We start from the raw sequence: 17,159 nt of genomic DNA on the forward strand, positions 1-17,159 counted from the left end.
TGTGAAGTACTAGAGGTGCTGAATGAATACCACGCTGAGAAGAGCTACAAAGCAGCTTCCCTACAACAACCTGCGAATAGAGCGGAAATTGCCGTACACAAAGCTGAGGTGAACCATGGTCCAACCCTCATGCACGAGCCACCTCAGACTTCGAACCCACAGTATGTCTCTCTAACGGACGTTATTAGTATGTTGGAGAAAGTTCTGATACGTGCTACCTCAAACCAGTTTCAAGAGAGAAGGCGAGCTCCAACCAGGCGACCTGGAGACAGAATTAATGGTTTCACTGACAAGCCATGTATCATTTGCAAAGAAGTCGAACACAGTGCTCTCTCTCATTGCCGAGACAAAAACCTTTGCTTTCACTGCCATGCCCCAGGGCATTCTCGACGTGATTGTCCAGTGACGAAAGTTGTCCCACTGCCTCAGGGAAACTGACTGATCTGCGCTTAGGGGAGAACAGTGCAGATCAACTGAGTATACCTCCCACCACTAATGCGATGCCTGACATGCAAGATAATAAATCAATTTATGAGTTGTATAGCAACACGATACCTCCATCGAAGAAGCTGATCTTTCAGGGGTTTCAGAGAATAGCGGAGACTGACGAACTGTTTTACACACCTGTACTTGTGCAAGAAGGCCCCACTTTCAGAGCGCTGTTAGACAGCGGGTCGATGGCTTGTACAGTAAGTGAGGACACTGCTAAGTCCCTGCTGCAGCAATTCCCTGATATGATGAGTTACACGGCCGATAATTATGTCATTGTAGGCTGCGGTGGACACCAAGTTTCTCCCAGAGACATGTACGACATTCACGTCACAGTTTACGGGTGCCAAATGATAATACCAGTAATGGTTGTGCCAGGCCAGACAGAACAGATGATCCTTGGCAGCAATGCCATCAAATATATTTTGACTCAATTGAAAAGTACTGATGGCTATTGGAGATTAGTTTCCACTCCTGACAACGGTCTGTCCGATAACCACAGTCAATTCATGTCAATGCTTTCTAACACAGAGAGATGGAGAGGTGATTGCATTCCAGACAAGGTAGGGACAGTAAAAATCAAGAGTTGCGTGACGCTGAATCCACGGACCGAGTACGTTATTTGGGGCAAGTTACCTGAGTTGGCCGGGACGTCAGCAGGCAGCACAGTGGTCGTTGAGCCAACCCAATCTAAGGCTGGGCCCAGACAAGTCCTTGTCGGACGAGTTGTTACTCCACTCTGGGGAGATGGATGGGTGCCTGTTAAAGTCTTTAATCCCACGGACAGAGTTGTGGTGCTGAGGAGAAACAGGAAAATTGCAGATGTGTCTCCTTGTAACGCAGCGGAAGACCTGCCCAATGCAGAGGAGGTCAAGTGCAACGTGCAGAGTGAACAGAGCAAAGAGGTCCGACCCAGGTCAGAAGAGGACATGATGCGTACATTGGAAGCTCTGGGACTGCAAGACATTGACCTGAAGTCATGTGAGGTTCGCTGCAGTGTAAAGACAAGCTCCTTCATATCATCGAACAATTCGAGTCAATCTTTTCTCGCCATAAGATGGACTGTGGAGAGGCCAAAGAGTTTGTACATCGTATCCACCTTGTTGATGATAAGCCGTTCCGTCTACCCTACAGACGTATACCACCGAGTCAGTATGAAATACTGAGGACGACTCTGAACGAGATGGAAGAGAAAGGAATTATTCAGAAGTCGACTAGCTATTGTAAGGTATATTAAATCTAGTTATTTGTAATTTTCTCTATTATCTCTATTATTCACGTTACAAATGGCTCTGATGGAATATACTTGAGTTCATACTATTTTTATTACTTATTCTCTATTTTTCTACTCTTTTATATGATTCTGGTTAAAATATATGCATACTTTCAGTCTTTATTTTGAAGGATACAGGAAAGTCATCATGGTATGTTTTTACAATTGCTTGACTTCTTCCAAATAAAAACAATCAGGTCACTGGGCCAGGGAGAGAAAAAGGGAGTCATTCGAAGGAGTGGGTCCGTTTTTCTCCCCGCGGTTACTGGAGGCCTCCTGTTGATATCAAACCTGCATCTTCCTTGACTCTCATATCAGCCAAAGATTAATATCCCAAATTAATCTGACATTTGGTGCCGAAACCCGGGACGTTAACCCAGCGGTCGTCTGACTGAGGAACGGTCTGGAGGGAAACTTTTTCAACAGCGTTTTTTTCTTAACAAAGGATCACGTGACTGGTCCTTCTTTTTCTGTCCCATCGAGTTTCAGTCAGCGATCCGGGAAAACCGTTCTTCGAACAAAGGGAGGCTGATCTGCCATTCAGGTGGGATGCATTTTTTATATTAAGATTAAAAATAATTAAGGAAAGCCATAAAATGAAATAAGACGTTGACAATTGGGGATTTCATTAGCGAATTACTAAATTGGTTCGAGGGGTGTGCCTCACCAAGTCAAATATGATTGTGTATGTCCATATATATATATATATATATATATATATATATATATATATAGGTGTGTATGTGTGATACATATATTGACGAGCCAGTAACCGGATTAGAGGGTTCGCCTCATCGTTAACGGGATCGGTAGCCTGTAGAGTTGAGTACTAGTCTCAGACCAATTAAGTTGCCGTTAAACGAAAAGAAAACGGCACTTTATGATCCTCGTAGATCATAGAGAGAGAAGACAGGTTTAAAGTGGTTCGCTATTGAGAATATATATAATCTCTGCAGTCGGTAGAGTCCTCTGTTTGAAATGGTTTTAAAATGAGCAGGCCAAAATAAAATAATTCAGAATAAATAAGTGGCTTCATTAAAGAAGGAATTTGGGGAGTATTGTAGGAGTCTGTCTGTGGGCCCTATGTCTGTCTGTCTACGTGATTTATGTATTTGAGCTGTTAGTTACTTTTTGTGAGTTTCTAACCCCTCCCTCATTTCCTCTAGTGTCCTTTGTCTTATGTGTTGTGTACTGCGCATGCGCTCGCCGGCCCACGGGAAATTCCTGCGTTTTGGAGTGGGGGAGAAAGAGAGGCAGAACAAAGGATTCCTTCTAGCGGTTTCCTTTTACACTCTTCTCCCTTTTTCAATTGAAAATTGATAATTTAAGAAAGAAGAAGTTAGGTAAAATAAAATTTGGTAATTTTACACGGATAGATTAAAGGCAATACCAGGAAATAAAATTAATTAATAGAAAAAAAAAGAAGAAAAAAAAAGGCCATTTTTAGTTTAAAATTAGCAAGTCAAAGTTTAATAAGATCAGGAATAAGCTATTGAGAGATACTTTTCTTTGTGTGTGACATTTGTTTAAGAAAAAATGGGTCTGGCCCAGAGAAAGATGCTAGCAGAGGACCCAGATGTGAAATTTATGAATAGAATAAACCCTGATAGTTCAAAATATTTGAAGAAATGGCTAAAGAAAGGTTTTAATCAAAAACTGAAGGAAATAGAGACAAAGCTCGAATTGAAAACTGAGTTAATTCACAGGAGAAAGGAAAGGGCTAGGAAGGGAAGAGACACAAGTGAGATAGACTCACAGTTAGGAATGTTACGTCTGTGGATTGATCAGAGTGAGAAAAGAAGGATGGATATTGCAAGCAAGGAAGAGAGAAAAATGTTACGCATGAAGATTGAAGCAGAAGAAGAAACTGGAGTGAGTGGAGAGGTAGTCAGGGACAGAGTGAGGAGAGAACAGGAAGAGAACGAAGCGAGGATTAGAGAAGAGGAGTATCAACGTGCAGCTGTCAACAACAGGCATAAGAAGGATGAGCGAGCAAAAGGAGGAAAAGTTGGGGGTGAAGAAAGAGAAATTGAAAAGCACCACTCTCCAATGGGAGGCCGCACCAGAGGCAAGACTTTTCAAGCAAAGAATGAAGAGATGAGTACATCCGCTCCAAAACAAACGGCGAGGATCAACATAACCACCACAAAACCAGCCAACTTGTACCCCCAACTGCCTGATTCGTCCATACCAACAAATCCTATATATCCAATGATAGCTGTTGCAAATCCAGCTTTCTGAGTTTTGGGCCAAGAAAGACAAATTCACGTTTATCGCCCTTAGACTGAGATGAAAGAAGCCTGTGCCTCCATCCCTCCTTTAGAGCAGAACGTGGGAAGATGGACTGAAGCAGTTAGGGAGCTTGTCAACAGCTACAGGTTAAATGGCCCAGAAATTGTGACGGTCCTCAGATACCTTTTAGGATACAGGGTAGGACGGGTTATGGGGAACTTCAACCCCCTCGATGTCAACCAAGTCGCACGTCCATATGGAGATGATCTGACTGCGGATTTCACCCACATTATGGACCGAACAAGAGAAGCTTTCACCAAGCCACCTGATTTTAGCTCCGTCACCCAATGCCGCCAGGAAGCAGGAGAATCAGTCAGGCAATATGTTGAAAGGCTGACAGAGAAAATGAGAAACTGCAGTGGAGTCCAAGAAGCTGAAGCCCCGGATACACCTTTCCAAATCATGCTAAGGTCTGCTTTCCTAGATGGTCTGGAAGACAGCATTGTCAATAATATAAGAAAACATTTGATCACCTGGAGAACAGCCACAATGAGTGATCTAGTGACACACGCCATCCACGCTGAAGATCTGAAGAGGAAGAAGCAAAGCCAGACAGCTGTTTTCACCATAACAACACTACTTGAAGGTCTTTCCGCCGCTGGAAACACGCCATCTGCACCGATGTATTATGAAGAAGGAAGAGGTCGTGGAAGAGAGTACGGCCGTTTAACCGGAAGAAGGAAAAGACGTCCAAAGAATAACAACAACTGCTACAATTGTGGAAAATATGGACACTTTGCAGATGAGTGCAATTCCAAGCCGAAACCAAGGCATTATCATAAAAATAACAATCCTCAATTATCCGAAGATTGACTAACCGACAGAGAGATAGACAAGGAGGAAGATGAGGAGAACTTTGATGAGTCTGAAGATCTGCTACCAACTCCCATTCTGGATCTCAGTGTATTATTTGGAAATATCTCATCGGTCAATCCTCCTAAAAGACAAGTACAGGTAGGACCAAGAGAAGAACCAGTTGATTTCATAGTAGATTCGGGAGCCCAATCATCTGTGGTTAGAAACCTTCCACCAGGAGTATTATTGGCCAAGTCATCAGTGTTAGTAATTGGAGTAGGAGGAAGACCCGCCAAGAGATATTTCACTTAACCAACGACAGTTGTTGATGAAGATGGAACTGAACACAGAGAAATTTGTTTCGTCTATGTTCCTGAATGTCCAGAAAATCTGTTGGGAAGAGACTTGATAAAAACGCTAGGTTTGACACTAACGGTTAAAGGGGATCACATGATGGTAAAAAAAAAGACGAATTCCAGATGCTTATCCTGGAAGGAAGTGGAGCCCCAACAATATTCTACAACCTCAATCCGATAGTTACAGGTCCAGCTTCAATTACAACAGATTTAAGATCGCTTCCACTACAGCTGTTTAAGAAAACTACATCGTGGAAACCCCAAACAAAATACCCTTTGCATTGTACAATCAAATGTGCTATAGAGCCACCAAAGCAAGACTTCTTGGAACGTTGGAATAAACTTCAACCAAAAAAGATGACTACAGACAAAGTCTATTGGAGTGACGAATCTGGGTGGATGTTTATCACAGTTCCACCTCCAAGAAACATTGAGCCTCTGAAAAAGCACGACTTTCCAGGAGAATTACTTCACATACTGCTGGCAAAACCACATGACATGGAATGGAACCAGCTGAAAAGGATAATCCTCCGAATTCTCATCCTAAGAAACGAACCATGGCAACCACAAGCGGACGGCTCATTTACATGTGACATTCCTGATTTAGGACCAGTCTCTTATACATCACTTAGGTGGACAACAATTTTCATTCCAGACATCCATTTAAGTGAATGACTACAAGAAGTTTTGGAAGGCTACTATCAATCTAGTGACTTCCCGGACATTCCAGAAGCATTGTGGTCAAATTCAAAGACTGATGTGGGGCTGATGACCACAGCAACCGAGGTCACCATTGAGCCAAAAGGAAATCACCGCCCACAAATTAGACAGTATCCTTTGAAACCTGACGCCAAAGAAGGCATACGGCCAGTTATTCAAGACATGATAACAGCAGGCATCCTAATTGAAGCACCAGCTGCCAGTTGCAACACACCAATCTTTCCAGTTAGGAAAGCGGATTCTAAATCGTGGAGAATGGTGCATGATCTCAGGGAGGTTAACTCAGCAGTAAAACAAAGATCGCCGTGCGTCCCCGACCCGCACTCAATTTTGAACGAATTACAAAATTCACACAAATTCTTCACAGTAATTGATTTAAGCAATGCATTTTTCTCAATACCACCGCATCCCTCAGCCAGGCATTGGTTTGGTTTCACTTTTAACAACAAAAAATATACCTATACGAGATTACCTCAGGGGTATGCAGAAAGCCCAACTATCTTTTCACAAGAAATTAACAATTGTATCAGTCAACACCAACACAAAGAGTCCACTCAAATTCTGATCTATGTGGATGACATTTTGATAGCCAGTCCCACAAAAGAAGAAAACACTTCAGAATCAATTGAATTATGCAAACACCTAGCAAGAACTGGAAACAAAGCTTCATTGGAGAAACTTCAATGGGTTCAAAAGGAAGTAGTTTTCTTGGGACATCTGGTCTCAGCTGAAGGCCGAAAACTAACATCTGACAGGAAGATGGCTGTCCTCCAAGCCCCAAAACCATGTACCAAAAGACAAATGATGGCATTTTTGGGCCTGGTGTGCAGGCAATGGATCATAGATTATGCGGAAACCACCCAACCACTTCTGGATTTAATCTACACCGAAGATCTACCACTAAATGCCCCTATAAAATGGACAGAGGAAGCCGAAGAAGCTTTTATCCAAACAAAACAGAAGATAACTTCATCAGCAGCCATCGGTTTCCCTAATTACCTTTTACTCGAACAGTGGATTGCAAAAATGGATTCATGACATCTGTGTTGTTACAGCAATATGGCGGACAACTCCGCCCGGTAGCCTACTACTCAAAGAGATTGGACACAGTAGCCCAAGCCTTGCCACATTGTGTCCAATCAGTTTGTGCAGCAGCAATGGCTATACGTTCATCAGCAGAAGTAGTACTATTTCATCCACTAACTTTATGGGTCAGCCATTCGGTGGACATACTACTCACGCAAACAAAGATGTCATTCTTGTCCCCAGCAAGACACATAGCAATGACGGCTGTCTTATTATCCCAACCTCACCTAGCCATCAAAAGGTGTAACACCCTCAACCCAGCAACCCTCTTACCTACAGAAGAAGATGGACAACAGCATAACTGTACAGAAAAGACTGAAGAGGTTTACAAACCTCGCCCAGATCTCAAAGACTCACCACTCGACGAAGGAGACACCATTTTTGTGGATGGATCATCAGGCAAAGACCAGTTTGGACAGAACAACCCAGGTTATGCAGTGGTCAGCCAGACAAAGACTTTAAAATCTGAACCACTGCCCAGCAACTACTCAGCTCAAGCTGCAGAGATAATTGCCCTGACAGAAGCCTGTAAACTGTTCAAAGATAAAGCTGTCACTATCTATACAGATAGCCAGTATGCCTTTTCAATTATCCACACCTTTGCTACCATATGGGCAAGACGAGGAATGAAGACCTCATCCGGCAAACCAGTCCAACATGCAAAACTGCTAACAGAACTGTTGAGAGCAGTACTACTGCCCTCTAAATTAGCAGTGTGCAAATGCAAAGCACATACAACAAACAAAGACCCTGTTTCACTTGGAAATGCAAAAGCTGATGCCGCTGCGAAAAAAGCTGCACTTCGACAATCAGATACTTTCACCCAAAGGAATCAAGAAAATTCGTCTCATATTCCAACACAAATTTTAATAGACATGCAAGACAATGCACCTGACAAAGAAAAGCAACAATGGATGGACATGGGAGTCACAAGAACTCTTGAAGGACTTTTTCAAAAAGACAACAAACCCGTCATTCCCCGCAGTCTGTATCACGCGGTCGCTATTTTGAGCCATGGTAAAAGCCACGTCTCAACAGGGGGTATGACGTCCGTGGTACGACAAGCATTTATAGTAAAAACATTTTGTAGATCTTGTTTGGTTTGTTGCCGACACAACGTCCAAGGTAACATTAGGCCAAAACGAGGGAAGACCCCAGCTGGGACTTACCCTTTTGAAATCGTACATATGGATTACATTGAACTGTCTAAAAGTGGTCCATATAAATACTGCCTTGTGCTTGTTGATTCGTTTTCAAAGTGGGTAGAAATTGTACCGTCAAAATATAACAATGCACTTTCAGTTGCCAAAGCCATTTGTAAACACATCATCCCAGAGCATGGCATTCCAAGAGTGCTCTGAAGTGATAATGGCAGCCATTTTGTCAATGACATTATTGACAACATGGCTACCCATTTGGGTATAACACTCAGATACCACTGTTCCTATCATCCACAGAGTGCAGGGCTTGTTGAAAGAACTAATGGTACAGTTAAACTAAGACTCAAAAAGACAATGGAAGAAACAGGCAAACCATGGCCCGAATGTCTAAGTCTAGTTAAAACATATATGAGAATTACACTAATAAACACAGGCATCACACCATTTGAGGCTGTGCATGGCAGACCTTTCCACCTTCCAATGTGGGAAGGTCAGCCATTCTCAGAAGAAAAAAACCAAGCAGATCCAATGACAGAGTGGTTATGTAAACTATTTAGAGAGAAACAAGTTGTGTCTGGGGGCAGCACGGCGGCGCAGTGGTTAGCGCTTGTGCGGCACAGTTCATGTCATGGGAACCTGTCGTGGGTTCAAATCCAGCTCCAGACTTTCTGTGCGGAGTTTGTATGTTCTCCCCGTGCTTGCGTGGGTTTCCTCCGGGCACTCCGGTTTCCTCCCACATTCCAAAAACATGCATTTCAGGTGAATTGGCCGGTCCAAATTGTCCCTAGGTGTGAATGAGCGAATGAGTCGTCTGTCCCCGTGTGCCCTGCGATTGGCTGGCAACCAGTTCAGGGTGTCCCCTGCCCACTGCCCGAAGATGGCTGGGATGGGCTCCAGCCCCCCCGCGACCCTAATGAGGATAAGCGGTACGGCTAATGAGATGAGATGAGAAGTTGTGTCTGCAAATGATCTGCCGCCTGGTTCTATTCCTTTGTTTCAGGAGACAGTGACTCCTGGTGACCTGGTGCTCGTAAAAGTGGTGAAAAGAAAGAGCTGGTCCAGTCCACGTTGGGACGGGCCATATACAGTCCTGCTCACCACGCCGACAGCTATAAAGATAGCTGAAAGAGACACCTTGATTCACCAGAGTCACTGCAAAAAAATCACCGAACTCAAATAAACATGCTTGTCACCATCCTAGGGTGGGGACTCATCCTCACCCTGCTCCTCTTGCCAGCCCAATCGATGCAAGCCAACATCCGCACCAAAATTTGGGGACCAGAAAGCCAACAAACGACATGTCCTGTCATAAAGCCAATAGAAGGGGAATACACCTGGTCTGGAGGTCCAATATATCCCTATACTTACTGTGTTCCACAGTCAAATGAGCAAGTTAAATTAATAATACCACTGTCAGGACTACAAACTCACTGTACCATGTGTGAACCATACCCGCCGCCAATCACAGGTTATGATTATTTACAATATGGCCACCTACGCACAGGTAGTGAATACAAAGAAGACGAGTGGTATGCAGGAGTGCAGACTGAGGTCTCATTACGAGATAGGACTAAAGCGTATAATGAATACTGGGATATGGTTTTTCTTTACACATACTGACTAACACGGGAAGAACTACATAATATTTGGACAAAGTCTGAAATAACCCTAGAATTCCGAAAAGTTTTCCTGAACATGACAAAGACGCAAACACACCTCAACCTAACAGTGATGCCAGCACAACAAGGTTGTATAGTTATTGCCCTCTGTCCAGACATACTCGGACCTGACCCAATTTTTTATTTCCAAGTGTGTGTTTTGGCACCTAAATCCAAACCTCAGGTCACAGGAGGCAATATCAATTTATCATTAAAGGAACGCCATATTATCCCTGAGACAAAGTATCGCGATAACGAAAATAGGGACACGACCTTTGGTCATTTTTGGACGGACCATAACAATGATGAAGATCACACACATCCTTTAGCCGCCAATTTATGGTGGCGCTATGCTAATATGACTGCCTCACATTATGGCGTATCTGGATGTTATGTATGTTCCATAATGCCTCACAGTGCAGGACAAGCTTACCTGTACGCTACCCCATTAGAACACAGCCAGGCTTTAGGGGTTATTAATGAAACTCAGAACAAACCCACAACTGAGGCCCACCATGACAAACTCCATGTGTTAGACCATACTATCCCTATTGAACTCAAAGTGACTCTACACGATGATCACACCATAAACTGTGACAAAACAAATGATAACACTTTGTGTTTTTCAGTTTGTATTAATTTAAAAGGTCACCACAAAATTAGTGCCATAGACATTACTCATTGCAACACAACCGTTAATATCCCTGAAGAGACTAATCTGATCGCACTTAGCAATGTTTATTGGTTGTGCGGTTGGAAAGCGTATACTCGCTTACCTATGAATACAACAACTGTCTGCACTCCAGTAACTATTTCTGACCACACCTACATCATTACTAAGCATCCAATAACGGTCTCTGCCCGTAGAAAACGATTTGTTGAGTTCCAACCACATGATCCAATTTCGGGATCAAATGTCCCTTGGAGCCAAAGATATTGGACGACAGGGGATAAGCTGGTTCACATCCTATTCCCTAACATAGGGGTCGGCAAAGTTGCCTTGCGCGTAGAAACGATAGACTACAGGTTTAATTCCTTTGTTAATGCCACGATAGACATAGTTGAAGCTCAACAAAAGGAGATTGATGCTGTTAGAATCATGGCCCTCCAGACCAGGATGACAGTTGACCTCGCTCTGGCCCCCCAAGGTGGTGTATGTGCACTGATAGGAGAACACTGCTGCACCTACATCCCGGATGAAAACGAGACAATCATCGATGCCCTAGCCACCATGAAGAACCTCAGAAACACATTGACCCAGGAGAAGGACGTTCAGCCGGGATGGCTCGATTGGCTGTACTCTGGCAGCTGGTCCCAGATTCTGGTGAAGATCCTGGCACCATTTGTCGGAATCCTAGTGATCTTTATTCTCCTGTGTGGCGTATGTTCTTGCTGCATCGTGGCCATGACAAAGAAGATGGTGTCAAGAATGTTTATTGCTCATATGTACCATTACAAATTGATTTCTGTCCCACAATACTCTGACGATGATGATGATGATGATACTGACCCAGACAGCGTTGTCTAATGGACTTATCCCTACGAACTAAAAGGGAAAACCCCCTCACTGTATACACCACTGACACACGAAGATCCGAGTGGGTAAGGCCGGTTGGGCCCCTGCTTACACCGCCATCGGCAGGCGACCTACGATGTCACACAGGCTCGGGTTAGGCCCTGTGGAGACCAACGCGCAGGCAGGGTTCTTTTTGTTTTAGTTTTTTGTGTGTTTTGGGTTTTTGTTTGTTTTAGCTATGATTCTTATAGTTAACCATCGCTTATTACTACTATGTTTTCTATGTTTTATAAGAAACACTCTCGACCTCATAAAAACGAGGTGGGAGGAGGGGAATTTTTTCCTTTACGAAGGTTTTTCGCCCCTCCACGAAGCTACCAACCTGTTTGATTTCTTAATGATGTGTAAACTTGAAACCTCTGGTATTGTTTTCACGGATGTTCTTCGAAATTTACAACAGGGGGGAAATGTAAGGTATATTAAATCTAGTTATTTGTAATTTTCTCTATTATCTCTATTATTCACGTTACAAATGGCTCTGATGGAATATACTTGAGTTCATACTATTTTTATTACTTATTCTCTATTTTTCTACTCTTTTATATGATTCTGTTTAAAATATATGCATACTTTCAGTCTTTATTTTGAAGGATACAGGAAAGTCATCATGGTATGTTTTTACAACTGCTTGACTTCTTCCAAATAAAAACAATCAGGTCACTGGGCCAGGGAGAGAAAAAGGGAGTCATTCGAAGGAGTGGGTCCGTTTTTCTCCCCGCGGTTACTGGAGGCCTCCTGTTGATATCAAACCTGCATCTTCCTTGACTCTCATATCAGCCAAAGATTAATATCCCAAATTAATCTGACACTATGCATCTGCGCTTGTTCTCATATGGAAGCGGAATGGAGAACTAAGGGTATGTACTGATTTCAGAAGGCTTAATGCGAGAACCATAAAGGATGCCTACCCACTACCGCATCAAGCTGATGCTTTGGCCGCACTTGGGGGAAATGCCTTTTTCTCCACAATGGACCTGACGTCAGGCTACTACAATGTCCCCTTGCACCCTGATGACAAAAAGTACACGGCATTCTCATCACCCTTCGGGCTTCACGAGTACAACCAGCTCCCTCAGGGACTTTGCAACAGCCCAGCAACATTTATGAGGATGATGATGTCGATATTCGGTGATCAGAATTTCATGAGCCTATTATGTTACCTCGACGATCTGATGGTGTTTGCCCCCACAGAGGAAGTTGCACTCCAACGCCTGCAGATGGTGTTTACTCGCCTCAAGGAACACAACCTCAAGCTCGCACCCAAAAAGTGTTTTTTCTTCAGACGGACTGTGAAATTTCATGGGCATGTCATCAGTGAGGATGGAATTCGGACTGACCCCGAGAAGGTGAGAGCGATAAATGACGTACAAGTCGCTGACCTAATGGAGTCTGATGGCAAGACGCCATGCCCTAGTAAAATCAGATCTTTTCTAGGCATGGTAATGTATTACCAAAGCTTCATTGAAGCATGTTCTGCGAAGGCAAAACCTCTGTTCAGGCTCACATCTGAATCTGGTGCCCAGCATAAGCGCAAGAGAGCCCGCAAGAAAGGTCAAGTGAAGCTGACGCCTGCAGATTGGTCCAATGCATGCCAGAACGCATTTGAAACACTGAAGCACAACCTCGTGACAGGTGTCACTCTGGCCCACCCAGATTTTGATGCGCCATTTATTCTGGCTGTCGACGCATCCTTCGATGGGATTGGAGCAGTCCTGTCACAGCTGCCACCTGATGGAAAAGTAGCCAGACCAGTCGCCTTTGCAAGTAAAACGCTCTCTCGCTCCCAGCTCAACTATCCTGCACACCGGCTCGAATTTATTGCCTTGAAATGGGCGGTATGTGATAAATTCAGCCATTGGTTGAAAGGAACACTTCACCACGTGGACCGACAATAATCCGTTAACATACATTTTGACCAAACCAAGACTTGATGCGTGTGAACAGCGGTGGGTAGCGAAGCTAGCTGCATACAATTTTGACCTGAAGTACATTCCTGGCCCAAAGAACATCGTAGCTGACGCTCTAAGCCGTGAGCCATTTGTACGGTCATGTGTGGGTCATCGCCTTGTTAACGAGCCCTATACCTCGCTCTTGGACCAAGTCAACGGGGTGAACAACAGTACTGTGCAAGAGGTGTTCAGAGTATCCAACAATTTTCACGCTGTTGTAGACGAGCGTGCTGGGACATCAGATGAGTCAGTAAAAAGGGCAATTCCATCAGGCTCCAATGGTTCTGTGACATCAGAAGAAGTTGCTGCTGTCCTCAGTGCTCAGTCCACTGGTGGCGTGGGTCAAGTGATGGGAACGGATGCCAACTTCAATCTTCTGCAGAAGGGAGATCAGTCAACGGCACTCCCACAGAGTCAGCTTGTTGGTTTACAAGAACAGGACAACACAATAAGCAGAACCATGTACTTTGTGCATAGACACAAGAGACCTACCAGGCGTGAGAGAGCTGTCGAGTCGCCTAGTGTAATGAAACTACTGAAGCATTGGAGCAGACTCACCATACAGAATGGCATGCTCTACAAAATAAGGAAATATCCTCACATGGCCAAGAAAATCTTCCAGTTTGTGGTGCCTGATTCACTGAAACAGAAAGTCCTTCACGGTTTACATGAATCAGCAGGTCACCAAGGCCAGAACCGTACTTTGTCTCTGGTGAGGCAACGATTCTTCTGGAATGGCATGGAACGTGATGTTGTGAATTATGTCAAATCCTGTCAGCGTTGTGTAGTAGGGAAAACACCGGAACCACACAACCGTGCACCACTCAAGAACATAGTCACCTCTGAGCCTATGGAGTTGGTCTGTATAGACTTTTGGACTGCTGAGCAAGAGAACAAGTCTGTAGATGTCCTGGTCGTAACTGATCATTTCTCCGAGATGGCGCACGCCTTCCCTTGCAGGAATCAAACCGCTAAACAAGTTGCTCGCCGTCTGTGGCAGGATTTCTTCCTTGTCTATGGTTTCCCTCGGCGTATCCACTCTGATCAGGGAGCCAATTTTGAGAGCAAACTGATCAAAGAGCTTCTAGAGATGGCAGGGGTGCAGAAATCCCATACGACTCCGTACCACCCTATGGGAAATGGTATCGCAGAACGATTTAACCGAACATTGGGAGATATGATCAGAACCCTTCCCCCTCAGCCCAAAGCAAAGTGGCCACAAATGCTGCAGCAGCTCACATTCTGCTATAACTGCACAGAGCATGAGACAACAGGGTTTGCACCGTTTTACCTAGTGTTAGGTAGGATCCCTCGTCTCCCTGTCGATGTCATGTTTCAACATGCTAATACCAATGATGCTGTTGTCAGCTACTCTGACTTTGTAAGCCATCTGAAGAAAGATCTACATGAAGCTGCTCAGATTGTACAGAGGAATACTCTCAGAGAACAGACTCGCCATGCCAAGCTGTACAACCGTAGGGCCAAAGGATCACCCCTCGTCGTGGGAGACCGGGTGTTGATCGCCAACAAAGGTGTCCCGGGGAAACGCAAAGTTGCAGATAAGTGGGAGTCGACCCCGTATGAAGTCATATCAGTCAAGCCTGATCTCAATGTCTATAGAGTCAAGGATTGCCTGATGGGCAAAGAGAAGGTAGTTCACAGGAATTTGCTGCTCTCTGTTAGCTTCTTGCCCTGTGAGGATGATCTGGCCAGCGAATCTGAACACTCAGGGTGTGACGCTGCTATGCATGGAAGTGATGTATGCCCTGAGTTACCTGACGCGGTTGAAGACAGTGATGTCCGTACAGTAAACTGGGCGATACAGGCAGGTGAAGAGCAAGTTCATCCAGAGGTGGAGGATAACTCACTAGACAGCAGATCTGATGCCCAGTCTGACTCTCTCACAGTTGATACATCCAGTCGAGGAAGTCAGCACATCCCCGAACAAGATGTTGACCATACTTCAAGTGACAATACGGAAAGCCCATCACAGTGCTCTGAAAACATGATCCCTTTGGGTATGGGCCCACCACACACTGTCCTCCCAGACGAGACCCCATTGAACACTGACCATCCGGACACAGACTCCCCTGATACTGACTGTTTAGACTTGACTGTCCCAGACCTTCAAGCTCAGGTTATTTTTGCTCAACCTAACCGTTATGGTCTTAGGGTCCGCCAGTCCATCAGGCCTCCTAGTCGTCTTATTTGTCAGATGAATGACCAGTTGGTAGGTGACAATTCTCTGTCCGCAATATCTGCTAGTTCCTAGTTTAAGTTCAGTAGAGATGCACTTTCAGTTTGAGTAACAAAGCTTGAGTAAGAATCAAGAATTGTGCCTGCCTATGTGAGCACTTACAACTACAGGAACAATGTTTGATATTTCAGAGATGTAACAGGCATCTTTGAATCTGTGCTTAGTTAGGAGTTTGATCGCCTCCTTTCTTTTCACACTCCTTTTTGGGAGAGTTTTAGAACTGACATGCACTTCAGTTTGTTCCTTGTAATACTGTACCAGTTTTCGTGTCCTCTTTTTCATCAGTATTTGCCTTTTTGGCATGTGATTTTTTTTTCTGTTTAGTGTAGCACTCCCATATTTAGCAGAATTTCAGGGGGGTGTATGTAACGGGTGCAATAATAACTTTTGTTTTATTGAAATTCCTGCTGAAATATGTGTATAGTTTTTGGTAAATGTCCTGCAATGCTGAGTCCAACAGTGCCATCTGCTGGTATGGGGTGGGGTCTGGTTTTGGCTTCTAACATGTGACCAGGAGGCGGGGTTTGTTGTTAGTCTTACCAGAGAGAACTACAAAGGTAAGACATATCTTTTGGTGCTCCACAAAAGAAGTTAATTTTAAACATTATAAACCCAGCTGACAAATCTCTCACCATGCATAGTAATGTGATTGATATTGTCAAGCTGTTTAGGTTTATTTTCGTTTTGTTTCTGTTTTACTAAATATTAATTCCCCTTGTAGAGATCAAAGAGATCAGACCCAGCAGAAAAAGCTAATGTTGTGACTCATCCATTTGCAGAAACTGTAATAATAAAAACCTCATCATCCAGTCCAGCGTGAATGTGGATCTTTGGTGGGACACGTACACCACGGTTACACATACATCCAAGAGTTTGTGTGTCTTGATTAAAGTATATTGAACTATCAAAACGGTAAAAAGAATTCACCTAAATTTGTGTAGCCACACTTCAGAATAACTCAAGGTTTTTCATCCGTTTTCCAGACATAATAATCTACAAATGTATCTGGTGCTCCAAAAAGGCGAGTCAAGTTTTGAAAAGAATAAACTCAGCTCTTCAAATAAATTGGTCAATAAATGTTTTGTTTGAATATTATTTTACCACCCATATTTGCTCTACAAAGTAAACGGCTTCTCCTTTTTTCCCCCACTGTTCCACTTCTTCGAGTTTGAGCTAGGCTCAATCTATCTTATAATGAAAAAATACCTCTCTTGTCTGTGCTTTTGAGTTTAAAAGAACAGATAATGAATTTATATTTTGAAAAAAGAAGTTTAGATTTAGACATGAAGAATAAGCTAATAATAGTATTCAAAAATATCTCTCAAAATGTTTCAAATTGGATTTGTTTTTATCAAGATTTATTTAGGGGAATTTGTGTACCTTTTTGTCACCAACTTACACCAGAAAAAAACAACCAAGAACATTAAATAAAGCTTTTTTATGTTATTTACGTATGTTTTTGTAGGTGTTTACATACGTTTTTGTGCATATTTATGTATGTTTCTGTGTGTAGTTACCTATGTGCGTTTTTACGTACGTTTTAGGGTG

General features: G+C 43.6%; 1 protein-coding gene across 3 annotated transcripts in view; it reads right to left on the minus strand.

The window, feature by feature from the left end:
* nxph1 (neurexophilin 1) overlaps positions 1–17,159 on the minus strand; it is a 65,236-nt gene that overhangs the window by 8,945 nt on the left and 39,132 nt on the right. Inside the window, exon 1 of one of the 3 annotated variants that reach the window (XM_088328187.1) lies at positions 1,126–1,271. The exons of the other annotated variants lie outside the window; for them this stretch is intronic. The gene's annotated coding sequence lies outside the window, so the exon portion shown is untranslated. Of the gene's footprint in view, positions 1–1,125; positions 1,272–17,159 lie in introns of those variants that run through there. 3 annotated transcript variants of the gene reach the window in all.

This window comes from Urocampus carinirostris, chromosome 2, assembly GCF_059441175.1.
Source record: "Urocampus carinirostris isolate Australia breed hairy pipefish chromosome 2, RoL_Ucar_1.0, whole genome shotgun sequence".
Taxonomy (NCBI): domain Eukaryota; kingdom Metazoa; phylum Chordata; class Actinopteri; order Syngnathiformes; family Syngnathidae; genus Urocampus; species Urocampus carinirostris.